Source organism: Camarhynchus parvulus, chromosome 1A (genome assembly GCF_901933205.1).
Source record: "Camarhynchus parvulus chromosome 1A, STF_HiC, whole genome shotgun sequence".
Classification (NCBI taxonomy): Eukaryota; Metazoa; Chordata; class Aves; order Passeriformes; family Thraupidae; genus Camarhynchus; species Camarhynchus parvulus.
This window is the reverse complement of record NC_044586.1, coordinates 63,536,002-63,561,159: the sequence shown is the minus strand read 5'-3', so window position 1 is coordinate 63,561,159 and position 25,158 is coordinate 63,536,002. Positions and strand designations below refer to the sequence as shown.

At 45.4% G+C, this 25,158-nt stretch overlaps 1 protein-coding gene across 1 annotated transcript in view; it reads right to left on the bottom strand.

Annotated features, from left to right (window-relative positions):
* FRMD4A (FERM domain containing 4A) overlaps positions 1-25,158 on the bottom strand; it is a 281,910-nt gene that overhangs the window by 215,542 nt on the left and 41,210 nt on the right. The gene's annotated exons all lie outside the window — the stretch shown is intronic.

Below are 25,158 nucleotides of genomic sequence, written 5' to 3'. Positions count from 1 at the left end.
CAGCCAAATTACTTTTTATTTATTTGACATGTACCCACATGGTTTGAAGTCTGAGAGTGAAATCTTGCATGTGATGTATTCCAGACACTGGACAAAAAATATCCACAAGGCTGCTCTGAAGCCCTCAGAAACTGAAGACCAGCATTGTTTATAAAGGTGTGAGATGGATAGAGTTGATAGAGCTTAGAAAGACCTCTAGTCATAAATTTCAGCTAAATATTCTCAGAGTTATAGCTGAAATCACATTTTCAGACATGTACCCATTAGCATCTGGACAGAAGCTGCCTCTGATGGCCGAGTTTTACCAGACAACAACATGATGGACCATTTGGGACATGTTATGATGGATGGTTTCAGCAGCAGAGAAGGACATGTCATTCGTTTTCCAGCTGGGCCAACTCTCATTCACACATGGCCCTGCATCAGATAATGGGTTGACTGCTCCAGAAATAAACCCAGCATGGGAAGCTTGTCTACTGCAAAAATCCTGTTAATCATTCTCATGCAGCTCTTTCATTAAAGCTTTGACAAAGTGTCTGTCTTCACCAGTGTGAGTGGAGGGGTGTTTTGATGAGTGTGGATCAAGACAAAGAAGAATACATTTGGAGGGAAGGTGGTGGAAACCCAGGGAACCAGAATGCAGTGAGGCAATGAGTGAGCTGGTGTGCATGGCCACAGGCCTCACCACAGACAGGATTTCATGTGTTCTGCTCTCTAGGAAGCATTTGCAGAAGAAGACCTGACTGCTGGTAAGGTCTTCATCCTCTCCAGCATGTGTGGAAATTCAGAGATTCCAGGAATCTGTGGTTCCTACACAGCCAGGCTGGGTACAGGGACACATGACTGGCCTTCTGCAGGTCCCTGGCCCAGAGATCAGTGTTTGGGCTGTGTCAGATGAGCAAGCAGTGCTCCAGCCAGACTGAATCATGCATTTGTCCACCTCTAACTGACCCAACTACTGTCCAACCAGTCTGACCACAACAAGAAATTCACTGGAATCAAACATGTGATCCCTTCTGTCCTCCCCACCCCATTTATTGCACAAAGGCTAAGTGTTAAATACTGAAACACTAAATTAGAGATTCTTTTCTGTAGGCTCCCTGTGTGCAGTAGAACAGGGCAAGCATGTCACTTGTGCCCCTTGACTGTCCCTGTAGCTGCATTGTGTTGGTTACAGAGATAAACAACAGGAGACATCTTCCAGAGTCAGAATGCAGTGTCCACGTGACAGACTCTTTGACTCCAACACAGGCTCATTTTTGTCTTCACAAAGATGTATTTCAAGATTATTTCAAAACTGATGGAGAAAATAGTATCAGGCACAAGAAAACGGCTTAGGGGAACACATAATGACTTTTCTGGGGCCCACTCAAGAAACACCTGGCACTGAAAACACCACGTGCTCCACTGGCAATGGCAAGGAGGATGGATGAATTCCTGGGTTCTCCCCCAGGCTCAGCTCTACATGGCCTGGGATTCCCATGTTACCACAATACATATTGATACAGCAGGTCTTAGGCCCTTGCAGTTGCAATATTCAGCTGAGAAGTTCTCCTGCTGATCAATATTAACTGTCTGTAGCAGTGGTCAGAAGTTTGGGTAAAAATGCCGTTACTGGGAAAAGCTGCTTTGCTGGAAGTCCTGTGGAACTTTCCTGACTCCCAGAGTGCAGGGCATTTTGTACTCAAGGGTATATCTCTTTCCTTTTTTTGTTCAAATTGCAATAAAATTTCAGATTCAAAGAAAAGCACAATGGGGAAAAATGTAAATTATAGAAAATGTGCAGAAGAGAAAAAAGAGTCATGATGTTCCAGTGATAACTGAAGCAGTTAGTGTGGCTGTGGTAAAATTATACTGATGGTGAAAAAAAAAGGGCACCAAAGTGTAGACTTCTACTTTGTCTTAAGCTAAAGTATAGAAAGCTGTTTCACTCAACCCCTCAAAAAAGCAGATAGCAGAAAGCAGAGTCACAAAATCAGATCAAAGCAGAAGTATTTATTCAAACATGTAAAAGCTCTGAATCTATCCCATTGGATCTCTTCTAGCTCTGGCTTCAACGTTGCTTACCCCAAGTGACCTCTTTTTTATGGAGATAGCCACTCAGATAGAGTAAACAAGAAAGAATTTCTCTGAGTTCCCCAGGGATTTTTCCCAAAACTTCTATGCCTGTGCATTTCAGGTGCACACAGAAATGAGATCACATGTGACAATGAGAAGCTCTAACCTGGTTAATTCTTTAACACAGTAGGTCCAAACATGATTCTTTGTTAAATCATTATTTCCATCTTTTCTAATTTCTGAGAATGTATTACTTTGGCCTTTGCAAGCATGAGACCTTTTCTATTTAAAGCAGAGCATCCATCTGACAACACACCAGGGTATTTGTGCAGAACAGGATGTTCTTCTACACCCACATTTGCTCCTCACTTCCTTCCTAGTTTTCTTCAACCATTTGGGAATAAGATACCAGAAAAGAGCTCAAAAGGGAGGCTACTGTAGCATTTTTGCCAAAATGAGATTTCAGCAATATATGCTGTTTTTCAAAAGCTGAAGTGTTATCTGCGGACACACTGGGTCCCAGAATTGTTTTTTTAGGAGAGTTCCAGGGGTGAAGGTGGTTGGTGGTGGTAGGAAAGAGCTGCCCTGCAAGCACAGGCTTACAAAGACAGGGGTGTAAAAACAGAACAAAAAGTTTACTATGTAAGGCCAAAAATTGACAAGAAAGGGTTAATGAGCTTATCTGAGTTTAATTAGTCCCAGGATGTTATGTTTGGGCCAGCCTAGCTTGCAAAGTCGGGAGCTGAGGAGTCCAGGAAGGATGGGAAGGCTATTTGTCCATGAGGCAAAAAATATTCCTGGGTCATGGAGCCCACTAGGAAAGGCATCCTGGCTCTCCTCCACTGCTCCAGCCAGGGACCAAGGCTTCAGTCATGAACCTGTGTGACAAATATGGGTAGAAGTCCATTTGGGACTGTGCTTTTGTCATCCCACAGGTGTGGGATGGGCTCCAATTCAGCTGTGGCAAGTCAGGCTGTTCTTCTACACAACTGGCAGAGAACTGTTATGAACTTTTTTACTTGAGATAATCAAAATGAGGATTTGAAGATTAATCTTTTTGATCTCCTACCCAGGTTTTCCTATGCTTTCTCCTCTCAACAAAGAGTTGTTCTCTTCAGGGAAGGTGAAGAGGGACATCCCATACTCTTGGTAAACTTGGATGACAGAGAACCATCAGCTTCCAAAACCTTCCTTCCATCTCCAATTTCCCTTTCCACACAAAAACCTGGACACAGGAACTGATCAACCTGACACTTCCAGGTTGGACTGTGGTAATTCACTGAACCTGGAGCTGAGTGTGAAGCCTATCAGGTTCCAGCTGGCCCAAGGCACAGCCATCTGCCCTCACCTTGGTTCATGGTGCTGTAAGTCAGCCCCATCCTGCAGTAGCTTTCAATGTCATCTGAAGGCCTTGGTGATAATTTTTCAATGAATTAATTGAACTAGTGCTGAAGCAAAGGCCGGACATCAGCCTATGGCTCCACCTCAAATCTCTGATCCAGGATGAAATGCAACAGCCTCATCTGATGAAGGCAGCCAGCTGTGGTATATCTCCAGAGAGGGAACCTTGCAAACCTTGAGTTCATCCAGTCAAGGCAACGAGCAGGGAGATGATTTTGAGTTTTCTCCAGGGATCTGAGTCAGGACACACTTTGCTCTACCTACTAACAGGCATTCTGTGAAAGAAGGAGAGCAGTGAGGGAGCAGTTTCCAGGTGACACTGTGGGATTCAGGCTACTGAGAACAAGGGCCTGCCGAAAGATATGATAAGACTAAGTAAATGAGCAGTAAAACAGCTAATTAAATTTAATGTCGCCAAATGTGAAGTAATGTTCATGGCAGGAAAAATGTTCTGAACTTCACATATAAGATTATGGGCTCTGGACTCACTCAGGAGTAAGATATTTGGATTATAATAATTCTATGAAACATCAGTTCATTGCTCAGTAGTGGTTGAATAAGCAAATAAAATATTAACATTTACCAAGGGGCAAATAAAAGAGAATATTAATATGCCACTGAATCAAACCAGGGTTCACTTACATCTTGAATACTGTCTTTTGATCCTTTTATCTCCAGAAAAGACATAAAGATGAGGGGCAGGATTCAAAGAAAGGCAATGAAGATGATTAAATGTAAGAAAAATGGCTTCTATAAAGAAATGACTGAATAAGCAAAATGGACTCTTTGGTCCAGGGGGAAAAAATAAGGAGAAGGAGACTTACAGAATGATGGTGAGTGACTTGGAAAGGGTAAAACATTCCTTTCCTTCAAGAGCATCTCCCCATCCTAACTGTGTGGGACAAGCCTGCAGGTACACAGTGCAGTGCACAAGCAAGGCTACAACACATCTGGGGCTGCTCAATGGGTCTGCTGAGATCCCACATGTCCGTCAGTCCTCTCACTGGCAATGGGGCTGAGGAGCCACTCTTCCATCTGAGGGGTTTGCCAGGCTGGGCTGGCCCGTGCTGCCAGATGAAGAATGAGCGTGGGAGTCCCATTCCTGACCTCCTGCCCGCAGTGGGACTGACACAGCTCCATAAGGGAGGGAAAAATGCTGCAACCACACGACAACAACACAAACGTTTTTATAAGGAAGTCTCCGGATGGGAGATGCCAGCAGCTCTGAGGTATTGCAAGGAGGAAAAGCAGTGACCAGAGTCCTGGCAGGTTTAGCACCAAGGCTTGTCCCAACCCTTTTACAGCCTCTAACTGGGATATTCCTGTTTGCTTTATGAAGCAAGCTTAGAAGTCAGCAAAATAAAGTTCTGGATCACCCTGCCTCTGAGGAGTCCCAGGTGCCACAGAGCAGTCAGCTTTCAAGTCAGAAAAATGTGGCTATAATTTCTATTTTATTGTCACTATATTCAAACAACATCTCATCTTCTTCCTGGGCAGAGCTGCTGCTGGCTGACTTTTTTCACTGTTCCCATTGCATCGCTCCTCAGGGGTGGTCCTTCTCTCCTTGATGGCCTCCCACTGCTCTCTGTAGCTAAGGAATTGTCATATTTCCATGGTTTAACTGAGTGTCCTAAGAGCCATCCCTTTGGCTAAAGGCATTTGTCTACTGTCCCTCTCACATGCGCTTTCATTTAAAGGCCACTCTGGGCAAGGGAAGGGAAACCTCAAGTTTTCTTTCTTCCAGATGTTCCCCCAAGGCCAAACAAGCCACCCAAGGATGAAGGAGTCATTTTGGCACAAATAAGCTGAGTGGGTGTTGCTTAGAGGGGTTTTGTCTCTTTCAAGTGGAGAGAGGGGCTGTGGTCATGGAGAATGTGGAGAACATGAAGGAATCAGTCTCCTAGTCTGGCTGTGTAGGAAAGACATCCTGTGCTGTTCTTGTGAGCCAGTGAGGGCTTCCTAAAGATAAGGAAAGCCCCGTATCTCTCTTGAGGAAGACACCAAGTTTGTCACCATGGTGATGCGATGAAGGAGAGAAAGTTAAAAGATACAGATTCTAGCTGGCTCACAGAATGACGTGGCTCCTTGTTCACCTATTGAGAACTTTCTTTCTTTCTTATGACCAATGGGCAGTGAACGTGTCTGTTAAGTAGATGTAAATATCTTGAAAAACTATAAAAGCAACATGTTGCTATAATAAATTGCTCTTATACACCTTTCTGATGGAGCCTTGGTGCTTTGTGCTGTCTCGTGCTCTATAAGGACATGGCTGTGCATGCCCAAATCTGCCTTGCATGGCATGGCAGCAACCTGCATCACATCCATCTGCCTAAACCTCAGCAATAGAAATGCACCTTTTAAACGCTGTTGATAAACCCTCCCCTTTTCTAATCCCACATTTCAATGGCCCACTGACTTCCCTTGCTTTCCTAAAGCATCCTCCATTTATCTCTGGGGCCTGCCATGTCTCAGGGTGACCTGCTGGGCAGGGCTGCTGCAGTGACACCATTTCCCTGGGAGATGGCTGAGCCATGCACACTCCCGGAGATGTCCAGATGCCACTGAGCCACATGAGCCCATTATTTAGCTCGCCGTGAGGGATCCCACATCAGCTTCCCTCCTTGATGTAGCAAATCAGCTGCATTATTAAAATGATTAAAAATAGACTGAGACTGCCTGAGACTGCATCTATAATGGATCAATTACTTTTTATACATTTTTTGGCTCCCTACAGTGCTGCTTTGTCAGGTTGCTTTCACTTGGTGGGTGAGATCTTGAAATAATAGGCACATTCAGGAGATATAAATATAGCTGTTTGTTGCCTTAAACTGGGTCTGCAAACAAATCATAGTCACAGCTTCAGGTATTTGGAAATTAAATCTTCCTCTCTGTCCCTTCCCTTTTGGACTGGAGTCAAACACTGGACTTAGCATCTTGGCAGCTGCTTTATTTTACTTTATCTAAAGCTATAGGCACTAGTTCTACTGCACAAAATTCAAACCCTCATAGGCTGTTGATTTAAGAAGCCCTTGATGCTAGTCTGGATTTGATTCCAGTAAGAAATAATGTGGAGTCCCCACTGAAAGGCTGCAGTGCAGTGAAATAAAAATAAATGCACTGCATTGTGTAGCTTAACGGGGTGCTAATTTCTTGGGAGCGCATAAATAGGAGGCACAGAGCACATCTGTTTGCTGGCGTTGGGTTGGGAAAGTGCAGGGGAAATTTGGAGCTCTGTCACAGGGACAGGCTGAACTTTGTTCCCATGCCTCACAGAACTGCACAAAGTCTCCTCTGTAGAATTGCCAGTTAATTAAAAATGATATTTACGGTACCCTGGAGATGCATGCTCATAATTCTGCTTTTAGCATTTCTACAAAGTCTGGCACAGCAAGAGAGCTGGGGCCCTGGCCATGCAAGCACGCATCCTACCCCTGTGGCTGGAGTCCTCACAGAGGGGCTTTGGGCTGCCAAGGCATTTCCATCCCACTGTGTTTGCTGATGGGTTTTATCAGCCATCAGTGAACGTGGGACACCCCTCCACCTGAGGCTGAGCTTCCTGGGTGTGCTGGAAGCAGCAGTGGATCCCCCTGCCTGTGGCAGGTACCCTGCTCTCCGTCACAAGTGCCACTCACAGCGAGATGCACAGAGGCACAGAGCAACCCCACGCATCCCGAAATACCAAAATAACAATCTGTGCTCAAACCACTGAACTCCCATCACCTTGCCTCCTTCCTCCTCTAGCTCACATCCACACTGCTCACAGAAATTATCCTCAGGCACTTCCAGGGTATTTCCCTGGCACTCTTTGTACAATCAAGCATTTAGAAACACTTGCAGAGTTTCCTGCTATGTGGTGCATGGGATTTTGGGGAGCAGTTTGGTGGCTCAAGGAGAAGCAACGTCCTGAAACTCTAAATATGCACAGGATACAATAATGCTGAAAGGTGATGGAGGACAGGGGCAGCAGGGAGATCTTCAGAGATTTTAACCCCCTCTGTAAAGAACACCGCTCTGCAGAATCAGTGACAGAGAGAGGTTTCTGTAGAGGCAGACTGGAGAGGAAACCTGTGCCTCTGCTGACCACAGACAGGGATTAGGGAAGATGTTTTTTCAACCTGCTCCCAGCTGACCACTCTCAGAGGCCCTGGAGCCTCTTCTTGTCCTTCTAGCCTGACCTTCAAGAGACTTAATGCAGTGAAACAACCTCTCATTTCACTCGGACAGAGGATGTCCCAGAGGGCTTCATCCCACAGAGAAGAAATCCCCATCTCATGCTATCCCACTCGTCAGAAATCCCTGTCGTCAGAAATTTCATCTTCACAAAACTCCTACAGAAATCCATAATGAAGCTTTAGCCCACCATCCCAGCCCTCCATGTCCCCTGGCACCACCCTGGTGCCAGCAGCTCACCTTTGGCAGGGGCGTGCAGACCCTGAGCTCGGCCGGCACCCGCGGCGGGGCTCTGCAGAGCCGCGGCAGCTTGTGCCTCATCCGCGCGTATTTTTTCATATCCTTTTTTTGGTAGAGATAAAGCTCCTCTTATGGTGTGTATCCAGCTTCAGGCAGCATGTACTGATAGCTGTTAATTTGTCCTAAAGGCCAGACACTGGAGTGTGCTGCAGTGAGTTGTTAGAAGCTTGCTAAGAACAAGTTTCTGTAGTTGAATATTTAGCTGTTGTTATATGCATAAAGGTTCTATGCTGATACCACTGAAAACAATAATAAAAGTCTCATTAACATTTTATTACCAAGCCCTTCCCTCTATTCCTTTTTACACACTGCCAGTCAGTTCAAAAAAGGATGGCGTCTGCTGATGGAAAAAAAAGATGATGAAAGCTAGAGAAACTCCTTGACACACTCCTTTTGGCTTTATGTATTTCACTTTGAATTAGGATGCCAAACCAGGAGAATGACACTGCAGACTTCTGAGGAATTAAAAAAACATGAATCAAACCTCAGCATGATTTTATTTGCTAAAAAAAAAAAAAAAAAAAAAAAAAAAAAAAAAAAAAAAAAAAAAAAAAAATCCTCCCACTATGGAACCCAAAGAATAAAATGCTGTTTTGGCTGTTTCTTGTTGGCTTCTAGTTTTTTTTAATACTTCATTGTACTTTAATGCTCCTCCCCAGGACAATAAAATGTAAAAAATCTTTTTTATGACTAGGTCTGTTGAGGCCAGATAATCTCTTGGTTGAAGGAGTCAAAGCTTTAGGAAGGGTCCAGGGAATGTGAGACTCTCAGAGGGATACCCTTCTCTGTCACCTGACATCCAGTTCCCCCCAAGTTCATTTCACCCTCAGTGATCTCCCTGCAGAGGGGATGTCTTGGTTTCTGTGCACAAACCCCACCAACAACCAACTGCAAGTAAGGCTGGAAACTGTGGCAGAAAGCACCAATGCATTGCCAGTGCTCCCACACAACCAAAAGATTTCCCAAGTTGTTCCAGAGGGCAGGCTGGAAGAAAAACCAGGTAAGGGAGAAACACCTGACTGGGGGAAATGACTTTCCAATCCCAAATCTGGAGTGTGGCTCACCTCTGAAGGTGCAATCAGCTCACACAAATTGGGTGCTGGGGACATTGCAGCACCTCAATCAGTGCCACTGATGTCTTACATACAAGTGGGCTGACCCCAGGGCCAAGTGGCTGACCAAAGAGGAATGGAGTTCTCCCTCACTGTCCCAGAAATTAAAGCCTGGCTTAGCATGATGTAAAAATAGCTTGAAGAGGCCATGGTCTCATCTATCATGGTGCTTTCCCTCAGCCATGAAACAAAGATGACAAATCTGTCACTGATTGCGCTCCATTACATTCTTGCAAGATTTCCTGTGGCCTGCAGAGTCTTTGCTCTAGTTTTCAAAGGATTTTAGGTAAAACAGCCAACAGCTCTGACAGCAGCAGCCTGGCGCTCTGGGGTCTGATCCATTCCTAGCTCTGCCCTTTGGATGTACAAAGGTGTAGGAGATGGAGAAATCACTACTTTTCTTCATCATGAGGGCATTTATCAGGAAAATACCTGTTGAAAGTATCTGGTACTTATTGCAACGCTGTGATGGCCCCAGTGAGGGGAGAGAATAATACATCTGACTCCATGGATATCAGAAGGCTAACTAATTACTTTATTATATGTCACAGACATTTCTTTTATGAAAAATCCTCTCTAAGGATTTTTCCTGCTGGAGCTGAGAAGTTTCAGCAACAAGATGTAAACCATGATTGTCTGCTGCTGTGGAATGCAACAGGTGGATCTGTGATTGGTCTGGTGTGGATGTTTTGGTTCAGTGACCAGTCACAGCAGAGCTAGCTCTCGCAGTTTGTCAAGGCCACTCGTGTGTTATCATTCTTTCTATTCTATTCTTAGCTTAGCAAGCTTCTGAAAAGCTCTCCTGCTTTTTCTTTTTAGTATAGTTTCAATAGCTGTATATATCATAAAATAATAAATCAAGCCTTCTGATAATGGAGTCAACCATCTCGTCTCTTCCTTCACCCAAAAACCCTTGTGACCACCATCACAATTATATTATTCTATACTATATTACATCTAAACTGAATCTGCCAAGCACTCAACTGCCCTCATCTCATGACTGTGAGCTGACAGTCCCGACACACACACACACATTGGCCCTGACAGGCCAAGGAAACAAAACACCATCACTCTGGGTAAACAACCTCCATATTGCATTCTACTTTGGCACAAACACAGGCACAGCAAATGATAAGAATTGTTTTTCTTTCTCTGAGGTTCAGAGAATGTGAATCCCAGAAATATTCTTGGGAAGAATCGTGCCTTGCTTTTCTCTGTGAAGAGAAATGTGGGGCTACAGGGACCTGACCTCAGCAGGATCCTTACTGCCAAAACAAGCTCTGGTGCCTACAACAGTGGGACCCAGACCCTGTGGATCAGTGGGTGCCTGGCTGGGGATGTGGTGCTGGGAGAGCAGAGCAGAGATGAACCCAGAGACACCAAAACAGTCCTAGGAAACCAAAGGGACTGCAATGGCTGCCTGCATGGGTGAACTTGCAGTAGTAACACAAGTCAGCTCCCACCTCTGAAGAGCATCTGTGAAGCAGGACTGTCTGAAAACCACCCACAGACAGAGCTGGAAAGAAGAACAGTTGCAGAGAATTCATTGCTTATGGTACAGGAGCCTCACAATCCTTAACAAACTTGCTTCCTGTGAATGAAAAAGACAAAAAATCTCCTGCCTGCCACTTCTTTCTCCTTCTCCCTCCTTCAAACAGCCTTTTGGATCTCAGCAGGTTGCATGTCACATGTTTCTCAGCAGCTTTCTGCCTGCCTTTCCCATTTCCCACGTGAAGCAGCACTCAGCCATCCCCAAAGGCTCCTGCCAAGGCTTTCTGCCCCAGAGCCCCATGCCCAGAGCCCAGCTGCTCACTCTGCCTCTGTCTCTCTCAAATTCAGCCTGAGCCTGAGAAAAGCCCGAGCTCTCCTCAGTGAGTTCAAGAGGGGACACACAGAAAATGCTTCCAGGGATGCTGGAGATGAAGCTAATGGTCGCTGCGGGGAGTGACAGGTTTGCTCTTATGGGATGCTCTGACAGAGCCATCAGGAGGCACTTAAAACCCTGAGATCTCTGGGAGACAACCCCTGTCCTTCCTCTGTGTTTAAGCTGCTCTGAATTGCCTAGTTAATGCAAGAGAAAAAAAAAGAGAAGGTAATGGGCCTCTTTAGAGGGGTTTTAGGCACTTAGTGGGAAGCAGGAAGCCAGGGCCTGTATAATTAAATTGCTAATCTCTCACCAGATCTGGCAGGCTACATACTCTTGTTAAAAACAGGTTTAAACCCCACAGCAATTTTTGTTTCAACTCTGGGTACAAGCCAGCTGCTTAATTCCTTCAGCCCCAAAATGCTTCTAAGCCTGCCCTTCATTAGAGCACTGTGCTCTAGCAAAGCCCAGACACCAGACAGCTTCAAGATGACCCTCCTCCTCCTTAAAAACAATATTAATAGTAAGGTGAAGGTGGTTATGTTCTTTGATGAGGCACAGTCCCTCCTGATGCTTCTCTCTAAGCAATGTTCATTCATTACTTTTCTCTTTTCATATCTAAGAAGGGTCCATGGACCCCATCAATGGAGTCCATATCACATTAGGCAGCCTGTTGATCCCAGAAGTGCATTCTCTGGGTGTGAGGTGCCACATGAACACCCACAGAAGGGTTTTCTGGGTGTCTCTATACCTTTGCACTCTTTATATACCATAAAATAAGTACAAATATACCATAAAATAAGTCCCAAATGTCGTTCTGGCCTAGTCTGAAGAAATGGAGAATGTTTGGGTGGCTCTGGGACAATGTTGGAGCTGTAACACCTTCCTCACTGATGCATCCCTTCTCTTCCAGCAATCATATCAAACAAGCAGACAGACAGACAGCTCTGGCAGACTGCTTCTGTACTGCTGAGGAAAACAGGCAGGTGCAGAGGCACCAGATGGGCTCATTCATCACCTTAAGGAAAGCCACCAAAACAAAAAGGGAGTATCCCCATCCTTTCCACCATCCTGGCCATGTACTTCAGTAATTCCCTACATCCATGCCTGCAGGTCAGGGGGCAGAGGGACCCCTGAGGAGCACAGAGTCACTCACAGCCACCCCCAGCTCAGCTCCCTTGAGCAGCTTGGCCCTGGTGAGCCCTCATTAGGTGGAAGCAAGCAGCAGTGGCATGAGGGGAAGGGGAAAAATGATCCGGGAGGGAAAATCAGCCTGGAAATCAGCTGTTCATCACTGTCCATGGGGGATGTCCCCAACAGTTACAGAGGGCCATGTGGCCACTGTCACTGGTGGGCATGGCAGGGAAAGGGTTCTGATCAAAGGGCTTGGAGAAGGGGAGGTTGGCAGCATGGGGTGCTGAGAGACCTCTGAAGATTAAAAAGCACACAGCACAGAGATGTCACATGCACTAAAAGGCAAGAGGAAAACACTCAAAGAAGCAGCCTAATGGCTGGGACCACATGCCTGGGGATCCCTGCTGCTCTGGGATTGTATGGAAAAGGCTGCCACACCACTTGAGCAATCAGCTGAAGTGTGTGAAAATACCACTTAACATCTGTGGAGGATGGATGGGGTGGTGGTGAAACCGCTTCTCCTTTCTGGAAGGTGCATGGGACCCTCCAAGGATAGGATTTGGGCTGGATTTCACCAGCACATCTACTGAACTGATCCTGGACCTGGATGGTGGAAAGCTCAAGGAGCATTTAACCCCAAGGGAAGATCTGTTTGTTCTTTGAAACATCTTTCTGATGTTTGCAGGCATTAAAATATATGTTCCACTTCATTTCAAAATGATATCTTGGTGTGCTCTGACTCAAGCATCAAGGACATGCAAATTTTATTTATGCCACTGCAGCAGTCACCTGTCACTGGTAAAACCATCACTGAATATTTCTGCTTTTCCCTCAAGGAAGGAGGTGCACTGCAAGAGCAGAAGTTATCATGGCTTAACAGATTGCTAGTCACCAGCTTGAAGATGTTTTCATGCTTCCAGCACATTATAATATAAAGCATATTAATTTAAGTAGCTAATCTATGATAATTCAGTCACTTGCAAGCATTTGCATAGCCTTGGTTTCTGTGATCACTCTCACTGGGTGAGGGAGTGGGGAGACATTCACACACAAGGAACACTTCTCTTTGCAGATCACCTAGAAAAATATTTTAATGATGTTTTTAAATACATCTATTGAACAAAAAGAAGGTTCATAATTTTAGGATGACTGGTTAATTTTGACATACTTGTGGTGGGGTGGTTTCTATGACCAATGACAGAATTTTTTTCCTAAAACAAGAGAGAAATCAGTGCTCAGCAAATGGAGGAGGACAGCAGCAGAAATCCCGAATAAGGCTCTCCCACTTCCCCAGGACAGTGTGCCACTTGCTTCTCACCTGTTGTTATTCATCAACTTTTCTTGTTCTGCCTCCCTTTTCCATGTGCTTTCTCCCCAGTCTGGAAAAGCTTTTGGTTTTCCTTCTAGTGTGAAAAATGAATAGGGATGGGGAAAGGCAGCATGCAGGATTGCTGAAGAAAGGTGAAAATTCACCTTCTGAGAAGAACACCTGAGCACAGCTGAACGAGAAGCACACCCAGACTTTGATGTGGTTGCCAATCCTTGGTTATTTTGACTCTCTCATTTACATTTGGACTGATCATGATGAATGTGGAGAATCTACATTTCTCTAGGGCCTCTCTGGGAGCTGGGACTAAGCACATCATGGACTGAGGTCTGAGTGCATTGCAGTAGCTTCTGATCCACACAACCTTTAAGAAAAAAAAAAAAAAAAACAACCAAGATCTGGGGCTTCTCCTAAAAGATTTGCAGACTTTTTTTTTTTTGGTCTGTGAATCCCAGAGAAGCAGCATTTGTGTGTCCAGAAATGTGTGTCCTAAAGACAGTGTATTTGAACGGGTCTGTTATTACTCTTGCCTCATACATTTCCTCCACAGAGGCAGCTGAGTACAGCTCTGCCCATCCCATTCCCTGTGGAACTGGGTGAGGAACACGACCAAAACTGGAATAGAGCAATAATTAAAATAAAGTCTCCTTGTTTTCTGTGGTGTAATGGTGGGAAGGATATTATAGTATTATATAATATATAAAGTTAAAGGTAAGTGCTATTTAATAATATAAAAGTGGTACACAATAAGACCGAGATTCCCTGTCAGTCCTGGCACTGGGCACAGTCCAGTGCCTGCTGTGTGCCATACCAAAGGTATCTGTACTTCAGTTTTGGGCAAGGGGAATGTCTCCTCGCTGACTGGTGCAGCAACCCACACTGAGCTTTAATCACAGGCTCCCTGCACAGGTAGGGAGCAATTTCTTCTACAGTGGGATTCAATGGATAAGGAGTGTTCAGGCTGGGAAAGATGACAAAGGGGAGCTATGATCAAAGTGTATAAAATCATGAAGGGGAAAGAGATGGTGAATAGAGAAGGATTATTTATTTTTTTAGTTATTTTATACGATTACACCAGGCCAAAGAACTATGCACTGACATGATGAGGCTGCAGATTCAGAACAACAGAAATCTCTTATTTGAATAGCTTGTGGTGAAAGTAGGGAAAGTATCCCACAGAAAATTCCATAAAGGGTTGTTAAACCTGGTGAAGTCAGGCAGTGGCTGAACTGGTGACTCCTGGGCAGTGGGAAGATGTACAGTGGAAGCAACTCTCCAGCCTTGCCTTGTTTTACACTTCTCCCAAGAGTTTGTGGCTGGCTGCTGTTTGTTTGGGGCAGATGGACCTTGCTTTGAGCCAGCAAAGCTGTGGTGTAATCTCACAGGTCCTGTTATCTCACAGGAGGGGTCCTCCCAGGTGTGATTCAGCTCAGGATTGTGCTGCAGCTTTGCCTCCCCTCCCTCCCTCACCCTGCCGGGGTGGCAGAGCAGCACAGGGACATCAGAGTCTGTTAAATCACATGTGTTAAACACCTGAAGTTGCTGAGGTAAAATGTCCCCATTTCTGGGAATGATTTGCAAAAAGCAACAGCAAGTGAGGTGTCTAAACCCCACTGCTTTTAAGAAGGCTTAGGTGTGCCTAATCTGCTTAGATGTTTTTAATAATCTCTGCAGGCATCACCATGAAACCTCTGTGAAAATCAGGTCTAGATTGATTTCTTCCCTTTTATCTTCTGACGTTCAGGTAATACGTGAAAAATGCCTTGTGACCCATTGATAGAAGCTCTAGTTCCTCCACAATTTGCAATCCTTATTAATGAGGCTTTTCAAGTGTTAGATTGCCTGGAAAAGATATATTTTATCTGTTTGCAAGAAGTATTTCAGCAAGTTCTCTTCCCACGGGTTACAGACAGGGAACACATTTGGTGCAGCAAGACCCACTGGTGCTGCCTCCATCCATCTCTGACCTTTCAGGCTGATTTTTTATGCCTCTTACCTGCCCTGCCTTGCACAAGCAAGTTGAGAAAAGGGAAGCTTTCAAGCTTGGCTGGGCAGATTGCACATAACCATGCCAGGCTCCAAACAGAACCAAAGTGCTGGGGACATAAATCAGGTCTGTAACATGAGGCTGCTGGAGGAGAACTCTTATTTTATGTACTCGACCTGTAGGCAGGGTTCATTTCAGCATGACCCTGGTGTAACTCGCTTTATCAGCTGTACAGACAAGCTCACCAGCTGCACATTATGTTCACACTCCAAAGCCATTGGAGAAAGCAAGCAAAGCCCCAGAGCAGGCCTGTGGGAACAGAATAAAAAAAAAAATCTCTTTTTAAATTATTTGCTTTTGCTGCTATAAAACAGAAAGGATTTATCTGGGATGGATATAAAATAAAACAATTCATTTCAAAATAAAGAAGTAAAATGGCTTTCAAAGTAGAGAAATAAAATCAAGCTGAAGTGTAAGATGGAGTGGTTTTTATGTTTTAAATTTTTCACGTTGAAATGCTAAAGTGAACCTTCTCTGGTTTGTCAAGAAAAATGGGGTTCCCCTTTTTATAGCAGAAAGCATTAGCTGAATTCAGCCTAAGTCTGTGAATAGTTTCAGTCAGCCTGAACAGCATTTATTAGCAAATAAACTATCCACCTGAAAAATGTTATCTAGTTCTACCCCAAGTGTTCTTCCCGTTGCTTAAAAATGCCCTATTTATAGACAAAGCTATTGTTGAGTGTAGATTTAAGCTGTTGTGTTCATTGTCTGGCACAGTATCTCCTTGGGAAAGCAAACCAATTAAGCTATTCCATTTTGCAGCCTCAGTGCCTGTTTGTGCAGTTGCTCTGTCTTATGAGGAACCACAGTCTTACAGCATTTGACAGATATGACTGCAATTCTTGTAAGCAAATATTCTGTTCTCAGTAGCTTTGAGGTATAAAATGGTCACAAAACAGCTTAGGAAGGCAGGAATAGCCAAGATCAATGGAGCATCATGTAGGCAGGTCTCTGCCAGCCCTCTGTACCAAAAGCTCCCCCCCAAAAAAACTGCCAGGCAGTAAAATAAAAGTAAAATAAAATTGTTCCTAACCCCTCTTAGTAAGAGGTAGCTTCTGGGCTGAAGCATGGGGAGCTATGTCCTTTTCAAAACTGTCATTATACAGCCAAACAAAAAAAAAAAAAAAAAAAAAAACCAAAAAGGGAAAAAAAGAGAAATGGAGATAAGAAAAAAGGCATTAAAAGGTGCAGCTTGAAAAGGGATGGATACTTTTCATTATTTTGAGGATTGTCTAGATGCCAATTGCTTGTTTTGGCATTTGATGTTTTCTGTCTTTTGGTGAAATAGGTACAGCAGAGATAAAATGAATCCCACCTGCCTTGCCAAGGTGTCTCAGCCTTCTGTTAGAGGAAACAAAAACCTGTGCAATGTGTTGTTTGCACTGAGGCTGGTGGAAGCAGGGCTGGAGGGGCACTTCTCACTGTGACAGTGACTGAGCTCTGCTGCAGGCTGCCCAGAGAAGTTGTGGAGTCTCCATCCTTGCAGATACTCAAAACCCACCTGGACATGGCAAGCTGCTGTATGGAGGTAACCCTGCTCTGATCAGGTGGTTGGATAGGATGATCTCCAAAGGTCTTCTCCAACCTCAAATGATTTTCTGATGTGAGCACGTGTCCTGGCTCATTCTGGTGCTGTGCTCTGTGACCCTGCTACCTCCAGTGCAGGTTGTGTAACAAATCCCTGCTCACAGAGCTGCTCTTACCTTCAAAGGGCTGACACCTTTCCTTTAACAACCAACAGGCTCAATCTATTGATTTATTTTATATGTATTATGCCAAGCAGGCAAAAATTCACTGGCCAGTTTCACAGAGTCACAGCTTTTCCTCTTCTCAGCTAGGTAGATGGGCCAGGTTCACCCAGGTTCACCCAGGTTCACCCAGGTTCATTCAGGTTCACCCAGGTTCACCCAGGTTCACAGCTGCCTTGTGCCCCTGGGAGACCAAAATTGCCCTTCTTACCTGCATCTGGCTGCTACTAACTCAGAGAGGCCAAAGCCTGGGGACCTGCATCCAGCTCTGGGGCTCACAACATGAAAAGGATGTGGATGTGTTAGAGTGGGTCTGGAGGAGAGCAGCAAAGAGGGCTGGAGCACCTCTCCTATGTGAGAGAGTTGGGGCTGTTCAGCTTGGAGAAGAAAAGGCTCCAGGGAGACCTTGCTGTGGTTTCTCAGTACCAAAAAGGGGTTTGTAAGAAACATGGGGACAAACATTTTAGCAGGGCCTGTTGAGACAGGACGAGAGGTGATGGTTTTAAATGAAAAGAGGGTTGAGTCAGATTAGGCATAAAATAGAAGTTTTTTGCATTGAGGGGGGTTAAATCTGGCATAGGTTTCCCAGAGTGGAGGTGGATGCCTCATCCCTGGAAACATTCACAGTCTGGTTGGGCGGGGCTCTGAATAATCTGATCCAATGGGAAATGTCCCTGCTCATTGCAGGGGGGTTAAACTAGATGAGGTTTACAGGTCCCTTCCAACTCAATCCACTCTATGATTCTATGAGCTAAACAACAGAAACTTCTCATTTTTTTACCAGTCTTCTCCATGTCAGGGCCATTTCTCAGCCATCAGCTTGGGGATCAGGTTAAAATGTCAGGTACAAGAGCATAGCTTTCTAAATATTACATTTGCATATAAATGATTTGGTTAGCTGTGGTGGGGAAAGGGCTGCTGGACACTGAATCCTTGGCTCTCAAGAGCTGGTCCAGCCCTGCCTATACTGGTCTTGGGGGAGATACCACTATTTATAACCTGCAAATTATTTATGGAGCTCACATTTTCTCATCTGTCTGAGATCCACAACACTCCTGTGTTGGCTCTGAAGCCACGTGAGGTTTGTAGTGATGGAGAAGCACACACAGACATGGTGGGGCTACAGCCAGACCCAAGAGTGTGAGCTGGCACTGGCTGCTACTTGCAAAAGCCATTTCTCTCCAAACTGGCAACTTAACAACAGCACAGCCTTGTGTTTGTCAGGTGCAGGAGCGATGCACAGAATGGTCTTTGAAGTGCCTCAGCAGCTGCAACAGCTCCCTGCTAAATTAAAGAAAAATGCTTAAAGCTCCTGTGTGCTGCTCAAATGCACACGCAGCAATGAATATCACAGAGCTGGAACTGCCCCCACTGATTCCATGTGTTCACTGAAAAGCCTTGGGAGGCACAAGCCACACTTTGCAGTGGCAGCACAAAGAAACTCTTCTCTGGGAGTAGAGTTTTCTTTACTGTGCAGAGGAAACAAAGCTGATAAATCACTCATTTGAAGGCCTTTCCCTACTGAGACATGGGCTAACTCTGCAGCAGCTTGCTAAATGCTCAGCCCTCGGGTAGAGTGAGTTCAAGTGTTCCACACACTTAGAGCAGAACAAGAGAGTCAGAGAGCCCCCTCCTCCCCATGCCCAGGTGGATTAATTCTTGCCTCATGTGAGCACATGGTTGAGCTTGTATCCTCAGACAACTCCAACTTTATTTTTCCTGTCATGATAGGAATAGCAGCAAGGCTAATTAAACTCTGAACTGTTGCTGATACTAATCATTCCTTCCCTATAAAGTGAGGCATTATCTCACATTTTAGCACAGGAGCTTTGGTCCCCTGTAAAAAACTGCCCCACTCCTTTGCCTGTGTGCTCAAGGCATTTCATGCAGAAAATGCAATTAATTTCCTTGCAAGAACACCCAAACAGTGTGCTAAAAGCTAACCCACAGCACAAAAAGATCCCTCGATGCCTGTGAGAAATGTGCAAGCAGCACAGCCCTGCTGCACAGGAATTTGGGGAAACAGCACGACCTAGTGTTCCCTGTGCTTCTCACTGATGGTTCCTGGTCATAGCCTTGCAAGTACCACCTCTACAAAGCTCCCATGAACACAGGGCTTCTTCTTTAACTCCAGTTACTTTTCTTCTCCCCAGTGAGGTTTTTCCTCCCCCCAGAGGTTTTTATGTCGCTGCCTTTGGCACATCTTTGTGTGAAGGGGGATGATCTGACACAGTCCTGTGGAGCAAGAAGCTGTTCAAAAGCAGCATGGGCTTGGGAAGGAGGCTGCTTCACAGCCACCCTGCAAAGGATTTTGATAGATTTCCCACTCTGAGCACTTATCAGGTTTCCATGAACACCACCAAATGCAGGAGGTGTAGGGAATGTTGGCACTCTCTGTCCTCTCTGCATGACCTGTGGTGGTGTTTGCAGGGGTCCCAGGATGAGGGAAGAGATAAGGATCTGACTCCATGTTTCAGAAGGCTTGATTTATTATTTTATGATATATATTATATTAAAACTATACTAAAAGAATAGAAGAAAGGATTTCATCAGAAGGCTAGCAAGGAAAGGAATGGAATCATAATAAAATCTTGTGACTGACCAGAGAGTCTGAACCAGCTGACTGTGATTGGCCATTAATTAAAAACAACCACATGAGACCAATCACAGATGCACCTGCTGCATTCCACAGCAGCAGATAACCACTGTTTACATTTTGTTTCTGAGGCCTCTCAGCTTCTCAGGAGAAAAGATCCTAAGGAAAGGATTTTTCATAAAATATGTCTGTGACATGACCCACAACAAAAGGCTCTACCACAGTTCCCTAACATGAACAGCCAAGAGTCTGGATCTGCTCTGCTCTGCCATCACCAACAGGGCCAGTAAAATTTTTGGTAGCTCAGTCAGCATCTTCTGATTACTGTGTTTCAGACAGACCTTTTGACAGATATCTGCTTTTGACCAGCCCTGTTATTCATCCACTCTCAAAGATCTGTCCTTCTAAGACACATCTCTGCACTGTAAAATCCTGCCACTGTCTGTGGGAGGCTTAGGAGTATGTGCTTGGAAAGAAAGGCCCTGGAATTGCAAAGCAGCCCTGGCCTGTGCAATGCTGCCCTGAGGAGCAGAGTGTTTTCCTGACCTCAGGCTTGATTGCCTTGTCTCCTGGAGGCTGGGGATGCCTGAGAGAGTTTTGTTGCAGCAGTGTAATTGCAAAGGCTAGTGCTATTCAGATAATGCAGCAACAGAGGATATTTCTTCCACATGCTCAATAAAGGTCTTGATCAGGTGCACTATTGACCAAAGTCAAACCTGCACAAAATTGCATACACAGGGAGCTGTGAAAGACCATCTGTGACCTTCTCTGTCAGAGAAGGGGCAAATTACAGCTTCTCTGGGCAAATTACAACTTTGTGTGTCGACACTGGCAGACCTGGAAAGGAAAGGCAGATTGGTTTGGCCATGGCTGTGGTCGGATGACCCCTGAGTCTGATGTTTGCTGAATGAACAAGCAGTGATGGAGCTGATCTTCGGGCAGGGCTTCCACATGCTCCATGCAGGACCACAGGTTTGGCAAAGCTCATCCCTGCTGCATCCAGAGTTACTCAGCAGGGTGTGGGAGCCATGTGTGGGGCAGCCAGGTTATCCAGTGATCCAGATTGCAATGCAAGATGTTTTCCATTACCATCTGTATGGCAGATTATCTTTGTCAAGTGGGCAGTTTGCCTTATCTCTCTCTTTGAGTGACTACAATCACACCTCCCTCGGGAGGGGACCTCTGCTGATAACAGACTATTGAATGTCACTGCATGGCTGATAAGAACTACAACATCCCATTGTGAGATGCTCCGCCCAGGGGGAGGAGCCAAGCATTGCTACCTGGATATAATCCAGAGGTTTTTGAGACACCAGCACGGCTTTCTCCACTGGATTCCCCAGAGGAACAGCAGCTGCCTCTTCTTCCACGGGATCTTCAGAGGAAGAATACATTTTTCTCTACAGGACCCCCTTGCTCCAACAGAACCACACCTGACCATTCCAGGAGGGCTGCAGCCACATTTCCAATTGGACTGCCACCAACACCCTGACCAACAGGGTGTCAGGTTGGGTTCTGACTCTATCAGTGTTGTTCACGTGTACTGCATTATTTATTTTATCTTTTTTTTTCCTTCCCTATTGAAGAACTGTTATTTCCTGTTCCCATATTTTTGCCTGAGAGCCCCTTAATTTAAAATTTCTAGCAATTCAGAGGGGTGGGGAGGGTTTACATTCTCCATTTCAGGGGAGGCTCCTGCCTTCCTTAGCAGACTCCTGTCTTTCCAAACCAAGGCATCCAGCCTCGGGCTGCCAGCTGTGATCCTCCAGAGAGGGGTGTCAGCCCATCTTCACCTTGGCAAGAGCTTTCTCTCTGTTGTATCAACGCAAAAGCAAATAACCAACCTCAAAACAAGCCATGGCTTGCCTAGCCTTGGATGCAGGCTGAAAGCAGCACTGCCCTGCCAGCTCCAGCGGCACAGAGCCCTGCATGTTGACAGAGATGTGAGTCAGCCACAGAACTGGCTGATCGGATGGCCTGGCAGCAGATAAAAGGGACGACTCCTTATCTATCGCCCACACCATCTGGGAAACTCACTCCTTGCCTTCCCAACTCTAATTATTTTTACTGCTTGATCTCAAGAGGTGTTTCTGGCACAACCCATAACTGAGTGAGCCTGCCGCTCCTCTCTCTGTCACTAGCAGTTTGCTTTTCAGCCACTTTATTACCATCTTCACCTGTGCATCAGATAATGGCTCATGTGATCCCACAGCATTAGTCCCGCTTGTGTTGTCACAAGCTTTTGGACATTCCAATTTTCAGGGGATTATATGCAAAGCAGACAAACATCAGCCGTGCCTTTCATGCTTTCCCCAAGTCTTTCTTTTCCCTGGGGACAGCTCTTTTATCTCAGGGAGCCTTACAGAGAAATCAGCAATTCAATTGCTCTATTTTTTTGGCCTTTAATTCCAGATACTTATGCCTGTTTGATCACGTCATGCAGCAGCTCACAGGAAAAGAATGAAATTGCTCCTGGTTGCAGATGCTAGTTGCTTGCTAAAGCAGACTGCATTATTTTGTATATTCTGACCTTATATTGTGCAGTCTTTTAACCTGTCAGTCTTGAGGTCTGTTTCTGTGAAACACAGACTTTAAGTTGTTTTAGGTGTGAGCTAATCAGGCTTAGCTTTAAGCTCATTTTGAGATCCTGCTGATGAACTTCAGTGAAAGGAAAGGGTAAGTCCAGGATGCAGCTCAAGTGTGGCTCCAAGCACCTGCCCTGCAGGAGAGGTTCCTGGAACAGACCTTTCCTCACACAGCCCACGCAGGAGCAAGGCTGCAGCACTGTCGTGTTGTAGGGCAGATTAGCTGATCCTAATGATCCCTCCTGAACAGATAATCTATAGATTTACAGTAAATCAACACAGTGTGTTAGACACTTACAAGCCAGCTCAAACTTGCCTGCAGCCCAAGCTGCTAACCAGCATGGATCTCAGCCATTATCCTGTAATCCCATCCTTCTGGGATGGACACCTGCAAATATTGTCACCCCTGTCCACTGCATCCCAGACACTGCTGAGGTGAGGAGGTGCCTTCCAACCCTCCTGAGTGGGTCTTGCTGTGCAGAGTAAAGGCTGAGGTGTGGCTGAATGAGTCCTCCCAGACCACAGAGCAGAGGCAGAGGGGAGCACCTCTTTGGGTTTGGACCTTGTCACCTGCCCTCAGCCACCTGAGGGGAGCCAGACCTCACCAAAACCCTGTGCTGAATCAGGGTCTTGATGGCAAAAAGCAGAACAAGTTTGTTAATTACTGCACTTGTAAATGCTTGACTGAACTGAAAATTGTAAGGCAAGTAATTTATTTTATGCACAGATTGTATCTATTTTAATAAGTCCAAAAATAGAGCTTTAACATGGTGGCTTAAAGCTCTGACATTGCACAGGGTTTTTTTTAATGTGAAATTTTCCAGGGTTTTTGATGAAGCTGGGTTTTCCTAGAGTGAAAGGATTGTGTTTTGTGCACTGAAGGGACCCATGGGCTCTGAGTCCCACCTGACTGGCCAGCCAGGGGCTTGGGTTGCTTTCCATGGCTCCTCGACTTCAGGGTCTAATCCTGCCTTGCTAGGGAAAGGGACTGCCTCAGGGTGCAGAGGGACCATCAGGGTCTGAGACAATTCCAGCTCCATCACGAGTTTTTATTCTGTGTGATACATCCCCATCTCAATCCCCTGTCCAAACTATGAGATGGTAAACCACAAGTTTTATTTTTTACCCCCAGGTGCCTTGGAGATCGCCTTTGAGACTGTGCTGTGCCATTTGGCTGAACCAGTGATGCTCTGTCAGTCTGCAGGGGTTTTCCCAGTTCTTACTGGTGTAGGAGACTTAACGTTGCCACCTTGCACTTCCCACAAGGGGCCACAGAGGTGTATTTAACGTGAGGGACAAAAACCATTGCTGCCCAGAGTTACTGGAGAAGATGAAGATGAGCACTTGGGGGATTGGTTCAGCTTCTCCTGGGGGAGGATCCCCCAGGTTTGATCTCCAGGAGCTGAAATGACCCTTCTGTTATGAAAGCCACGGTCACTGGCAAAGGGGCTGACACAGTGAGGGATGCTGTGAGCACACAGGCTCCTCTCTCTGTGGATTTCCCAGTGGGCATTCCCCACACTTACAGCTTCGTTAATATAATCAAGGCCAGGACTTATTTAGTGCTCATCCAGTCACAGCCATTGCAAGGGGACTGATTATAGGCTGCTCTCCTGGGCACTATTTCAGTCTGGGACCTGCTGGAGGAGTATAAATAGCATGGCAGCTGCACCAAGGAGGTATTCCTATGTGACAGAGAAGCTAAGCCCCATGTCAAGGCCTTGCTAATTGCTCAAATTATTGCTGCTGTTAACAGGGCAGCAAATTATGTCAGGGAGCATTTTAGTAGTCATATTACTCCATCTACAAATGATAAACACTCCTGAATTAAGGCTGACAAACAGTAATAAAAAGGAGCTGAATTAATAAAATCTGAACACTGAGAATAAACATCAAATTTAAAGCAAACAACAGCTGAAATATTGACTTTGGCATAATAAAATGATACTGAGAGAAAGAGGAAAATGTTATGGAGAGAAGATTAAGAGCACAATGATGGCTCAGGGCAAGTTTTACCAAGCACTTTGTAAATGCTGCTCAGACACGTCTGTGTGCAGCCAAGTTTTGGTCTGCACTGATGCAGCTGCAAATGCCCTCTCCTGTCAGACGCCATTGGAACTAGAGAAATGATCCCAAGAACCAAGAACCCAAGGCTTCAGTGCTGAAAGTATCCTTTCTTCTGATGCTACTGGAGCATTAAATATCACCACTCCATCTGCTTCTCCTCTCTGGGTGGAATTCTTCCCCATTGTGATGTCAATGGGCACAGCAGACCAGGGATGTGCACTCTGAGCAATACAGACATTCTCCTTTGGAGAAGAAGGATGATGGCCCCATCTCATTATCAAGCAACTAAAACTGAGAGATAGGGACAGCTGTGCCTGAGGAGATCAGAGGTGTTAGTAGGAATAGGATCTGTAAACCCTGAGCCCTTCTTTCTCATGGGCAAGCCCCCTTTTCCTCTGAGTCCAAGCAATGCTGTATTTAGACCACTGTACCCACCACACACACACAAAGGACCTGGCTAATCTCTCATTTACAGCAGTGAAATGTAGGACTAAGCTACCCAAATCACTGACTTCACTGTTTTAGGTCCAATCCATGTGGAGACCCAGCTCCACCTTTGCAGCTGCCTGTCCCCTTAGAGCTGGAAGCTCTAACTCTTCTTGTCTCATGCCAGGGAGTCTGACCTGAGAGAGGAGCCTTCTCCTCAGATTTCCCATCATTATAGCTGCCATAAGGAATTCAATTCACCAGAAACTGTTTTTTTTTTTAATAACACTGTGCCCTATTTTCTTCCTTACACCATCAATAAC